The 12,685-nt window shown below is 63.0% G+C and overlaps 1 protein-coding gene across 2 annotated transcripts in view; it reads left to right on the top strand.

Moving 5' to 3' along the window:
• The first annotated feature begins 269 nt into the window (after positions 1 to 269).
• SBNO2 (strawberry notch homolog 2) overlaps positions 270 to 12,685 on the top strand; it is a 47,545-nt gene continuing 35,129 nt past the window's right edge. Inside the window, exon 1 of one of the 2 annotated variants that reach the window (XM_057489595.1) lies at positions 270 to 936. The gene's annotated coding sequence lies outside the window, so the exon portion shown is untranslated. Of the gene's footprint in view, positions 937 to 4,137; positions 4,270 to 12,685 lie in introns of those variants that run through there. The other variant, XM_057489594.1, reaches the window with a different exon arrangement.

Here is a 12,685-nt window from a genome sequence, read left to right as displayed (position 1 = left end):
GTGGTTCCCCACACATCCCGGGATGTGCTCTGTCCTTGGTGGGGTCCTGGTCCCAGGAGGCACCTGACAAATGCCTCCTGGACGGATGTGTGGCCCCAGACCGGCAGGCAGCCTTCTCTGCTTTCCCCTGCCCACCTTCCGGCTAGCCCCTCTGCCCCTGCTGAGTCTCCACTGTTCCTGAAATCCTCCACCGCTCCCCGCTGCCCTGGGGACAAAGCCGGACAAAGCCGAGTCCTCTTCTGACATGGGGTTGGGCGTGAGTACTGGGTGAGGGGGCATCCCGAGGGTCCTTTCCCCTAACCTAACTCTTCTTCAGCTCAAGCCTGGCTCACTGTTGGCCCTTTTCAAACTTTGGCTCTTTTGGCTTTGGGGCAACAGCTCAGCCTCCTCCAGCCTCGGTCCTGCCACCCGATGAACCTGAATGGGGCCCCTCTCCCCACCCCATCCAGCACATGCCGGCAGATGGAGTGACCTTCTGATGGAAGTCCCGCCCTGACCATCCCACTCCATGACCTTCCATGGCTCCCTACTGCCCCAGGACAGAGCCTACAGGCAGCTCTCTGGGCCCCTGCACCCACCCCCTGGCCGGGATCCCCTCCGAGCTCTTCTCCCTGCCAGTCCTTCCCCTTGGGTCCCGTCTGGTGGACTCCTGGTCCCCCTTCTCCATCTGCTCCCCACCCAGCCCAGGGGTGCTGCATCTGGCGGCTCATTGAACTCCTGCAGCCCCAGTGCCTTGGCCTCAGCGCAGAGGCGGGAAGGCCTTCGCGGGGCGGATCTCAAACCCGTTGGACGGGTTTGCGCTCCCTGAAGCTCTCCTGGCGCAGAGGCAGCCCGGGCCGGACCTGGCACGATCCTGCTCTGGGCAACCCAGGGAGCCGCAGGACCCCGGAACGCGCCGGCCAGCGCCGCCGGAGGACAGCTCGGGACCAGCGGCAGGTGGGCCCGGGGTTCCGGGGGTGCGTGGTGACCGCGCAGGGCGGGCTGGGCTCAGGGAGGGCGGCCGGCCCAGTGCAGGGAGAGGGGAGGTCGGGGAGGGAGCATCTGGGAGACAAAGGCAGGGAGGCAGGGGGCAAGTGGCCTGGAGGGGGCGGCCCGCCGGGCAGGGCCCCTGCCTCGGTTTCCTCTTCTGCACCACGGCAAGGGCCGACTGGGGCCCGGGAGGAAGAGGGGCACGCGGGAAGGGCGGGGAAGGGGGTGCGGCCTGGGGAAGTGGCGCCGAAAGGAGAAGTGGGGAGGGTCCCGGGCCGGCGGCGGCGGGCGCTCCCACTGCCGGGAACGCCGGGGCTTTCCAGGGTGCGCGGAAACAGGAAGCGGCGCGGCCCGCCCCGCCGGCCGCCCGCCGGCCCACCTGCCGCTCACCTGCCCGCCGCCGCGCGCCCCGGGGCCCTGCCGGGGGAAGCCGAGGGGTAGCTCCCACATCTCGTCGTCGTGGCACAGGGGAGCACCCCCCCGGGGACCCGGCCTTGGGTCAGGCCAAAGCTTTGTGCTGTCGGGAATGACTTGGAGCGAGCGCCCCGGTCTGCGTGCGCGGTGCCCCGAGCACCCCCGCCTGGCTCTGGGACCCCCACCTCCATCTGCGGCCTCCCCACGTCGGGTTGCCCAAGTTCACCAGTGGAAATAGCGGGCTCCCGGAGAGCTGGGAGCCCCAAGACGCGGTTGCTTCTTTAGTGTGAGTCCATCCCAAACACTGCCTGGGACATAAAGTCATTCTCCGCGTGCCTGAGGTTCAAATTCACCTGGGTGTCCTGCGTTTTATCTGCCGACCCTGCTTCCTCGAGGCTGGCCAGCCCTCCAGCCTTCCGTGAGCCCTGTCCCCACAGGAGGGGGGGCCCTTGTCTGGGCCCTGGGAGCTGGCCCAGCCTGGCACCGAACATCCCTCCTATCCGACCTCCAGCCTTCACCGTTACTATCACCTCACTCAAGGTTTCCTTAGGAGACCTCTGTGGGCTTTGCTGAGAAAGATCCAGATGCTCACCTGGAAATATTTGTAATAGCTAAAAGCTCAGCAATGTAGGAGGTAGCTACTATGATTACCCTGTCCCCATTTTACATGTGCAGAAACCAAGGCACAGAGAAGTCAAGTAACTTTGTAGGGGCCACACAGTATGTGAGTGGAGATGATCCCCAGGCCAGGCCTCCAGCTCTGGAGCGATGTGCCTTGTGCTCTCCCAGGCTGCCTCTTAACCATTCCCTGGAAATCCCCAAATCTGACTAATTCCCTTGACATCCCCAGACTTAGCAGATTCCTCTGTTCTGAGATGGCCGGACCCATCCCGGCCTGGGCAAACTGCCCCCATTTTGGGCAGAGTTACCCGTAGAGACCTCGTGGTTTCCAGAGGTGGACGTGGCAGCAGTTGGGTCCATGCCTCCCGACGGCTCGCTCTGTGACCTCGGGCCAGCTTTTGAACAGTTCTGTTCCTCGCCTCAGTTTCCCCACTGGCAAAACGCAGCTAGTGGCAGTTGCTACCTCAGATGCCTCCAGTGTGAACACGCCTGGCTTTGTGGGTGAGTGACTAGGACTTTGCCCCAGGCCTGGTGCTCAGGACCCTGCCCTCCGTTTAATGCTCTGCTGTCCCTGTATTGCAATCGTTAATACTGTTGGAATGAGGGGCCCCGTGTTTTCATTTCCCACTGGGCCCTGCAAATTGTGCAGCTGGTCCTGCATGGATGGAAATGGGAAGCCGTCTGTCCCCATATTGGCTTTTTCACCCTTTTGAATCTTAACTATTGCTCAATTTGATTTTTTTTCACTAGCTGTGGAAAAACTAGTTTTAAAGTCAAGGTCACATACAACCCAAATTGCCAAAAACTATGCATACCAAAGAAAAATTCGCTCTGAATAAACCATTTCTCCTCTCCAGGTCTCAGTATCCCCATCTGCTTCCTGTGTTTGTGGGTTTGTGTACAGGGGTCCTTGGCCTCAATTATGTAGGGCAAACAGGTTTAAAACATACTCAACTCCCTTACCAGACCAGGTCTGTGAACTGCTTTTACTTTGCTAGGTCTGCCCTTCCTACTCTTGCCTGGTTAGCAAACTCCTATTTAAACTTCAAAGCCCCAGCTTCAGTACCCCTTCTCCATGATGCACAAACTTTACCCATCCCAGGGCCCTAGGCCCAATCTTGCAGATGGGAATGCCTGGTCCTGGCCCTGTTTCCCTTAGACTGGGGTCTTTCTGAGGGCAGGGCTGAGAACGGATCCTCTTCAAGGGGTCCCAGCTTTGCCCAGCTCAAGGCCAGGCTCAAAGCAGCATCCATAAAAGTTCATTGAATGAATAAACAAGAATGTGGAGAGGTAACTTCTAATTTCAGGGGTTTGGAATGAGTGCAGGACGCCTCTGGCTGGTGGTGAGGGGTGTCTAGAGAAATGGTGGCAGCACCTTCCTTGCTGAAAATCAGGCTGGGGGTTTGGGGGTAGTGTCTCCCACACTAGATCTTCTGGAATCACTACAGCCCAACCCGCAGTGGGTCCAATGGGCTCAAGTAACAGGAAAACTGCTGACCGTGCCAGGGCCAGGGCCCACCCTCTTCCTGGCAGTGTCGGAAATCTTGGTAAAGCTGGGCTTCGTTTGCCCCTGGAAACCCTAATGGGGAGGAAGTCATCAGTGGAGGCACCCAGGTCCCCGTGGCCCTGCCTGAAAGGATCCTGCTTCTCTTGGGGTGGTCCTTGGTGCTTGCCAGAACGCCCCCATACATGTGCCAGACTGCATTTTGGGGGTTCCTGGGGGTCCCGGAATTCCTATTTGGGTGGGAGACAGATTAATGAGCAGACAGCTATTAGTGGGGAAGCAATAACAGGGAAGAGCATGACTGGGGAACCAGGAGGCCATTTCAGATGTTTTCCAGGGAGTCTCTGAGGAGGGGCCTTTGGAGCCAAGATCCAGGTTGACAACAGCCCCAGTAGTTTCAAAGTCATCGGTGCAAAGGTCTGGAGGTGGGGCTGGCTCGACTCTCTTAGGGTGCAGAGGATAAACTGAGGCTCCCAAGGTTTAACGGCACGTGCCAGGTCGCAACAGACGCGCGGCGGGCGGGATTCGAACCCGTAGCTCCAGACCCCAGCCGGCCTCGCGGGAAGGCCGAAGGGCCTCCGGAACTCTGAGCGCTTGACGGCCCCGCCCCGCCCCGCCCAGAAGCCCCGCCCCGCGGCATGACCGGAAGTGAGCAGGGCCTCCAAGATGGCGCCCGAAACCCGGAAGTGAGCGCTGCCCCGGCGAAGCTCGGAAAAACGGAGGTGCCGCGGGCTCCGCGCCCGGCCGGACCCGGGTCCGAGGTGAGGCGAATCCGGCCTGAACCCGCCCCGATGCCGCCGCCCCGACGCGGCCCGAGCCGCGCTCCCCGGCCCTCCCGGGCCCTGGCTGCCCGCGGCCGACCGCTCCCCGGGCCCGGTTCCGGGGTTCCAGGGCTGCGGGCGTGGGGCATGGCGGCGCGTCCCCGTCCGCCTCGGCGGCCCCAACTCCGCCTGCGCGGGAGCCTCGGTCCCGCCCCGCTGGCGACCCCTCGCTCCGCCGAGAACCCTGACCCCGCCTCCCGTCGCGACCCCCGACCCCTCCCTCCGCCGCCAGCCTTGACCCGCCCTCCCGGCTGTCCCCGACCCCCTCCTCCTCGGTGACCCCCCCTGCCCTCCACCTCTATCCCTGAACCCTCTCGCAACTGCCAGCCTGTTTCCTGCGCTCCCCCGCGACCCCCGACCTTGCCCCCCTGCGCCGTGAACCTTGAACCCGCCCTCCGCAGCGACCCTGGATCCTGCGTCACCCCGAGCCTTGAACCCTCATTCCTCTGTGACCGACGCCCCTATGCTTCTCTGTGCCCCACGCACCACCGTCTTGGGGCATGAACCTCGTTCCCACCCTCTGGGGTGACTCCCCAGCCGTTCCTGATTGCCCTCCTAGGTGACCCTTCCTTCCTGGGTGACCCTGTATTTTGTGCTCCTTGGTGATCCCAAGACTTTATTTGGTGACCCTTGATCCCGCACTTTTTGGTTGACCCTCCGGCATCCTGTGATCCCCCCCCACTCCAGTTGCCCCTCCTGATTCCCTGATCCCTCTCTTCTTGGGACCCTCAACCTCTGCGACCCCAGCCTGTCCCTTCCTGGATGGCTCCTGACCTCTCCCATCTTGGTGACCCCTGACCCAGGCTTCTTGGGGACTCCTGCCCCTTCCTCCTCAGTGCACCCTCCTTTCCCTGTTGCCCTGCCCTCCGTGAACCAGGAGGGCCCGGCACCCCTGTTCTGGGGACTTTGGGGTGGGAACCTCACTGGTTTTGGCTGACTCGGCAGAACGTTTTGGGTGGGAGTGTCACTCAGAGCTGGCTTTGGAACCCGGCCTCCAAGGACGGGTGGAGAGGGGGAGGTAGGCAGGGTGGCCCCTGGCACAGGGCTGTGGGGAGCTGGAGGGGGGCAGCCGGTGTGAGTGGGTGGGAAGGCAGGGCTGGCCGGCAGGTCCTGCCTGTGTGTGTGCTTCTGACCAGCACTGCAGAGCCCTTGGCGCAGGCTGGTGGGCCTGGAGGGCCTGGCTGGGACCATCCCAGCCTGGGGTAGGGGGGAGCAGGGCGTGGACAACAGGCTTGAGCTCTGGAAGGGGCAGGCAGGGTGTCTCCCAAAAGGGAAAAAGAACCGGGTCTGTAAAGTGTGTCTGGGCGCCCCCAACTTCTGCTTCCCGGAGCTGGTGTTGGTCCCGCCTGCCCTGAGCGTCCTTCCTGCCTGTCCACTGCCTGCCAGGGCCAGGTTTGGTGCCATCTGTTTGCAGCCCGGACAGGAGGCTGCCAGGCCTGTTGGCTGGCTCAGATGAAGCTTGCCGGCAGTTTAGGGGGTGGTGCATGTTTCCGGGCAGGCATGGGGAAGGGGCTGGTGTTGGCCTGACTTTAGAGGAACCAGCTTACCTGCCGCTGGGCGGGACAGTCAGGCTCTGAGCTGGCTCAGTGGGTGTGTCCACATGGGTGCTTTGCGAAGGCTGGGGAAAATGGGGCTGGGCCAGGGCCCCCAGGCCCCAGTGGGGAAGAAAGGTCCCCAAGGGCGTGAGCCTGCAGAGACGACCTGAGGCCGGCCTCGGTGGATGGATTTGAGGTCCCAGCCTTGCTCCAAACCCTGCCCTGGGCTCTTCCTGCCCTGGGTCCTGCTTGTCTGGTACGGGGGCGCGGTGTGTCCAGGCCCTTGGGAGTGGTCAAGGCCGCTGTCTTTGAGGCTAAGGCCTGGGGCCCGTCTGTGTCCTTTCTTCCCAAACATGCTGCGTCCTCCCAGGGGAGGCCCCGGAGGTGGTGATGGCTGCAGGGCCGTCTGCCTGTGGCCACTGTACCTTTGCAGCCTGCCTCCAGAGCCCTGGTAGAGGACACCGAGTGGGAAGGCAGCTTGAGTGGGTGGCCCCCCGGGACCCCTGTGGCTGGGGAGAGCAGGAAGGCGCCTGCTAGACCTCCAGGCGGTAAGCCAGTGTGGACTGGGGGAAGGAGCCCTGGGATTTCAGAGGGCAGGAGGGCACTTCTGAGTATTTGAGCGGACGTGTGCTCACACCTGCTTGGAGCCAGGATGTGAGTGAGTGACAGCGTGCACGTCTGTGTAGGGGGAACCATCTGCGCAGTGGCAGAGGTTTCCAGGGGAGTCTGTCTAGCAACTGGCTTTGAATCGGGCTGGGATGGGCCGGCCAGCAGTTTGCAGGTGGGCAGCCCCAGGCTAGTGTGCTCCGCTGCGTGACCTTGGGCCAGTCACCACCCCGACCTGGGGGGCACTGAGGCCAGACCCCCACAGTCTGCAGGCCTGGCCCATGTGGGGTGTGACCAGCTGGGCTGGCCCAGCTCGGTTCTGCGAGGCCTGGGATGCCCCTCCAGCAGAGGCCCGGGCGGAAATGCTGACCGAGCCAGCTGGAAATAAAGAGGGCACTGTCTCTGGTCCCCAGAGGCGCCTCCTCCCAGGACGGGCCTCCCTGACAAGCCTCTGCACAGCAGAGCGGGATCTGCCTTCTCCCATAGGGGGTGCATCGGGGGTGGGTCGTGTAACCCTCAGGTGTAAGCTGGAGGTTGAGGGTACACAGCAGGGAGGCAGCCCTGCACGGCATCCCCGTGCTGCCCCAGTTGTGCAGGTGTGGGTGGACGTGGGAACCGGCACGCAAGCTTGTGTGTTCATGTGACGCTCGGGAGTGTGCATGGGTGTGTTTAAGCGTGCACATTCCTGTGTTTTGTGTCTGCATGTACGTGTGAGAGCAGTTTGTTGTGGGTGGGCTTGGAGTGTCTCTAGCCACTTTTTCCACAGCCAAGGGCTGCAGTCAGCCAGCAGGGAGGGCCGGGCAGAGCTGGGTGTCCGGTGTAGCCCAGAATGCAGTCACCCAGATTTGGTAGGTGCCCCACCCCACCCCCGGCTGGCCCACCATCTCACCGTCTGTCCAGTCCCAGGTGTGGCCTCGAGTCCTGCTGTCCATGGGGCTCCCAGCAGGCGTGGCCCCCCTCCCCTGAGTGGAACTCCCCAGGCCTGTGCCTGGGGCCTGTGCTGTCCCACTCCTGCCCACCAAACCTCCATTCTCCTGCCGGTGGTGACGGCAGCCACCTGCTCTTCCCTTCCTGGGAGGTGTGGCTGCCCCTCCTCCGGCTGGCGACTTGGCTGAGGCAGCCTGACTCCTGATGCTGGGGCTCTGTCTCCTACCGCCCTGGGCTTGCCTGCCAGGTGCCCTGGGGAGGCAGAGGTCAGGCCTGCCCCCAGTTTACCTGCAACGCGCGGAGAGCCCTGGAGACATGGGCTCCGTGAGAAGCCACAGTGCATGGTCCCATTTATGTGAGATATTGAGAACAGGCAGGTCCACAGATACAGAGTGGGCTCGTGGGGGCCAGGGCCTGGGGAGGGCGTGGGGGCGCTGCTCACGGGATGGGGCTTCCTGAGGCCTGATGGAATGTTCCAGAATTGCATAGAGGTAGTGGGTGTGCAGCTCTGCGGATGTGCTGAAAAGTAGTCATATGCTGTAACCAGGTGAAGTGGTGGTGTGTGAATGGTGTTTCTGTAAAACAAGGTCAATGTCAAGAAAAAAAGGACAGCAGGGATGGGCCCACGTCACCCCCCCCACCCCATGCTGTGTCCTGGGGGTGAGCAGGTGTCTGGGAGGTGGCCTCCTGCTGCCAGCCACACACGGGCGCTGGGCATCTCCCGCGGCGAGGAGGCAGAGGTGCCATGGCCAGCTCCGGCTCTCCCTGCGGGTGGGGAGGGAGTGCAGGGTGTGGGGAGGGGGCCTGGGGCACGGGACCCCAGAGTGTAGGCCCTGCAGGGCCGTGGCTAGCCCTGCCTTGGCCCTCCTGCAGATTCCCCTATTGGCCGGACCCCCAGGAGGGCCATTGACAGTGGGGAGGGGCGCGACCCCAGCCAGTGTGTGCCAACCCAGTCAGCTGTGACAAGTGCTGTGCACAGGGCTGCCTCCGGGGCAGAAAGAGCTTCCATAGCAGATTAGGAGGGGTGTGCCCGTGGGGCCGGGGCCCCTGCTGGGGAGAAGTGTTTACGTGCGCGCCTGCTCTGTGCTGGGGGTGGCCAGCCCCAGCGCCCCCCAGGGGCTGGTGGGCTCTCTTTCCCAGGCACCCTCCCAGCCGGGCATCCGCTGGCCCTACCCTCAGTTCTCTGCACCCAGGGAGATGCTGCCCAGGTGGACCTTGGGGCAGCTCCCGCCCAGGCCCCTTCCCCGCCCAAGTGGCTGCCTCCACAGGCTGGGCTTGTCCCCTTAGGAAAAAATCCCAAGTGAAACTGAAAGAGGCCCAGCTTGCCTCTGTTCCAAGGTCCACTGCGTTTCGAAAATGCTGTTTGTCACATCCCGGAAGGCTGGTCACCCGCGTTTCCTGGGAGTCTGCCGCCCCGCATAGTCAAATGCTGTGGACACGGGAAGCTGGGGTGACCGGGGTGCTGGCCGGACCCGGGTCTGCAGCGGGCAGTAAACTTTCATGGCACTGATTCACCGCCGGGTGGGGCGGGAGTCAGAGGCGCCAGGGGCGGCCAGTGTCCCTCCTGCTGCCCAGGGTGAGGAGGCCTCAGCTGAGGAACGGCCCCCCCAGGCAGCTGCACGTGCTACCCCTGGGCTGTGACCGCAGGGGGTGGAAGGTAGGGGGCTGGGTGGGGGCAGGCCCTGTGGGAGGAGTGCACCTGTGCTTGTCAGGACTGCTCACAACATCTGGAACGTTCTCCTCGGCTGTGTGCCACACGGCTGCTGGAAGCTGTGAAGTGGGGTGCAGGACCCTCTCTGTCCCTGCCTGGCCTGGTGCTGGCAGCACAGGCCAAGAGAGCCTCTCCTGGTGTTGCTGGGGGCATTTGGGGGCTCCATCAGATGGGATTCAGAGCTCTGCTGCCGTCTTGGGCTGGGGCTCGGGGTGAGTGAACCCCCAGGTGGGTGTCGGGGATGGCCTTGGGGGCTCCTGAGTCATCTTGGGGCCTGGCGGCTGGGCCCCCTTCACCGTGGGAACCTGGAGCTAGCTGCCTAATCAGGGAGGGGGTGGGCGTGACGACTGGATTGCCAGCTTTGAGAAATCAGGGGCTGCCACCCCAAATCCAGAGCTGCCACTTCTCCTGAAAAACCAGCCCATCTGGAAGCCCTGGGCCACATTCCTGGTAGGTGGGGTAGGGGGGTGTTGTGCTGCCCCAGCTGGCCTCTCCATGCCCTGGGAGGCTCCCCTGAGAGGGCACTGCAGGGGGCTTCCATCCCCCGGAACCGGTTACCATGTGGGGCCAGGCCATGGGTCACACGTGAACCTGTCCTGCCTGGGTTCTGTGGTCGGCCGGTCCCGGGACCTGTGGGTGTGTCCTCTCACGGGGGCAGAGGGGATTCGGTCAAGTTCCCTGAGACGGGTGACCCGGGGCCGGTGTCCTCACAAGGTCCTTGAAAGCAGAGGAGTGTCCTGGCTGCAGGCCCCCATGCGCCATGCTGGCAGTGAAGGCGGGCGGCCCTACACGACAGCTCCCGGGCCCACTGACCAGTGTGTGAGCTTGGAGGTGGGTTCTCCCCAGAGGACGTGGCGCGGCCCAGGCCTCACGAGACCAGACCAGAGGGCAGGCTTGCCTGGACTTCTGACCCACAACCTGTGACCTGTGGGAGGGTGCACGCATGCTGTTGCTACTTGCTGATGCAGAAGGAAAAATGGGTCCAGGCTCCGTTGATGGGTCTCGGAGTTCCTGTTACTGCAGCTCAGAGGTCTCTGCCCACTCCCCAGTGGTCGCCATCCCCAAGCCCAGCCCAGAGCCTGCAGGGTTTTCCTCTTCCTGTGGACCAAACAAATGCCCTTCGAGCTTGGATGAAGGTCCCTTGTGATGTTCTTGGCACCAAGCTGGACTGAAGGAGCCCAAGGGGGCACTGATCCACCAGCCTACTCTCCCAGGACTGGCGTGGCCCAGCTCTGGGCAGCCCCAGCTGCTGCCCACTCTCCAAGGGGCTTGGTAGAAGTGACATCAAGCAGGGATGGCAGCAAGCACCTGAAGGGACAGACCACCTTCTGCATGGACCCCAGACAGACCAGGGCACGTCAGTGTCAGGGGACTGGGAAGTGGGCACCAGTGGGACTTGGCTTCACATCTGCCCAGGGAAGGAAGACCTGAGGGTCAGAGGAGACCACAAGCTCAGAGTGTCTGAAGGCCACAAATAAGCACAAGTCCTGGGCAGGCTGGTCCCAGATGAGGGGGCTCACATGGAAGATGCTCAGCTGCCATGGGAAGCTATTCTATACCTGTCAGTATAGGCAGTTTTTGAGGTCCTCCAAGCGAGGGTGGGCTAGCAGGCTGGAACTCAGTCCCCACCAGAGAGCTGGGGGGTTGGTGCCTCTGCCTTGGGAAACCCTTAGGCACTACCCTGGGAATGCTGAACTGCTTTGGGCAGAGGGGGACCAGCTCTGTGGGGACCCCTCCAAGATCCAGACTCTGTTGCCAGCTGTGACAGAGGAGTCTCCCTGTCTTGGACCCTGAGCTCCACTCGGCCCTCAGGCTGGGGCAAAGGGCCATGTGCCCTGGGGCTGGCGGGGCACTGACTGGCCTCCTAAGGGCCCCAGGACCCCGGTGTGTCCTGCAAACAGGTGCTGCCCGCTCCCGTCGTCTGTTAAAAATTGCTTTGTAAAGCACCCACCTTGCCTAGCCAGCTGGTCTGTCCCAGGCAAGCGGATGGGTCTGCGGGCCAGAGGCCAGAGAGGCAGCCCCTACAGGTGACCTCGAATCAGTGTGTCTGGAACCCCACTCCACGGCCTCCTATGCACACGTGTTCTGGAGAGCTGCCCTATCTGATGTGTTGGGGGGCTAAGTGGCTGTACCTGTTGCCCAGCCTGGGTCTGCCCTTGGGCACATGCCCCACAGTGCTCTGCTGCTTCTGCTAGGGGTGGCGGGCAGCCTTGGGTGGGTGACAGGCTGTGTAGTCGCCCTCCACCAGGTTGCCCCACTCACTGTTCGCTTAGGGGCCTCCATCAGCCACATGTTAACCGTGCCAGGCCAGGGCTAAGGCCTGCAGAGGCTGCGGGGTCTGTCCACCCATTTGGGTACGGTGGCCACCTGCTCCTGAGGCCTGGAGCTCTGGGGTTGTACCCTCAGTGCAGGGCACTTCGTGTCAGAGCCAGACAGATTTTGCAAGAGCCACTCAGTTCAGACTCCCGCTCCCAGTGGGGGCCTTGGAGGGCCTTGGGTCCTGCAGGCTGCCTTTCTTCAAATTAGGAGTAGAAATGTGACCTGTCCTTCCATGCTGTTGAGTGGACTTCTCGTCCTGGCCTGGTGTGTGCACGGTGGAGAGGGGAGGTGCATCTGGCCCTGCCCGTCGTTGGCATGCCAAGCCCTGCGTCCCAGATGCCCCCTGGGGACTCTGGAAACCTGAGGTCACGCCTGGTGCCAGGCGTGCCAGTCGGCGGTGCCCCTGGCCCCCTGGGGGCACAGTGATTCGGGCTGAGGGGTGGGTGGCTTCAGCTGGGGTTGCCTCCCCTAACTGTCCCTGTGTCCCAGGCAGCCACAACAGCTGACTGCAGGCTGGGCAGCTTAAACCACAGAGATTTGTTTTCTCCCGATCCTGGAGCCCAGCTGTCTGAGGTCCAGGCAGGGCAGGGCCTCGCCCCCTCCGGAGGCTCCAGGGGAGAGTCCTTCCTGCCTCTCCAGGTGCCGGGGGGCCCCCAGGCACCCCTGGGCGTGTGACTGCAGCCCCCAGACCTCCACCCCTGTGGTCACGTTGTCTTCTTTGTGTGTTTTTATCAGATGTTCCTCTTAGGGGAACACTAATCTTTGTATTGGGCCACCCTACTCTAGTGTGACCCCCACTTTAACTGATTTCACCTGCAAAAGCCCTATTTCCAAGTGAGCATCTGTTCCCAGAGAACATGAATTTGGGGGACACCTGTGCCTCGGTACGCCTCCCCTGTCCCTCTGCTTGGCCCGGTACCTCTGGGCCCCACCGCCAAATCCACAACCCAGTGGCTCTCCAGCTGGCCTTCAGCCGCCCGCCTGACCCTTGGTCCCTGGGGTCTGCCCTGGCCCTGTGTGATCCCAGCCAAGTACTGTCCCAGCCTCAGTGGCCAGCAGATAAGGAAAGAAAGAGCCCCTGCCTTCCCCTGGGACCCTCTCCCCTCTCTTCTCCCTTCCTTTTTGTCCTTGGGGCTGGCCCACCCATGGAGGCTGCTGTCTGGGGGCATGGGCCCCGTGGGGGTCCCAGCAGGACCTCAGCTCGGGCTGGTGCCCCTAGGATAGGTCATGGGGCCTCACCCCACGTCCAGCTCAGTCA

Source organism: Manis pentadactyla, chromosome 12 (assembly GCF_030020395.1).
Source record: "Manis pentadactyla isolate mManPen7 chromosome 12, mManPen7.hap1, whole genome shotgun sequence".
Taxonomy (NCBI): domain Eukaryota; kingdom Metazoa; phylum Chordata; class Mammalia; order Pholidota; family Manidae; genus Manis; species Manis pentadactyla.
This window is presented reverse-complemented; position numbering and strand designations above follow the sequence as displayed.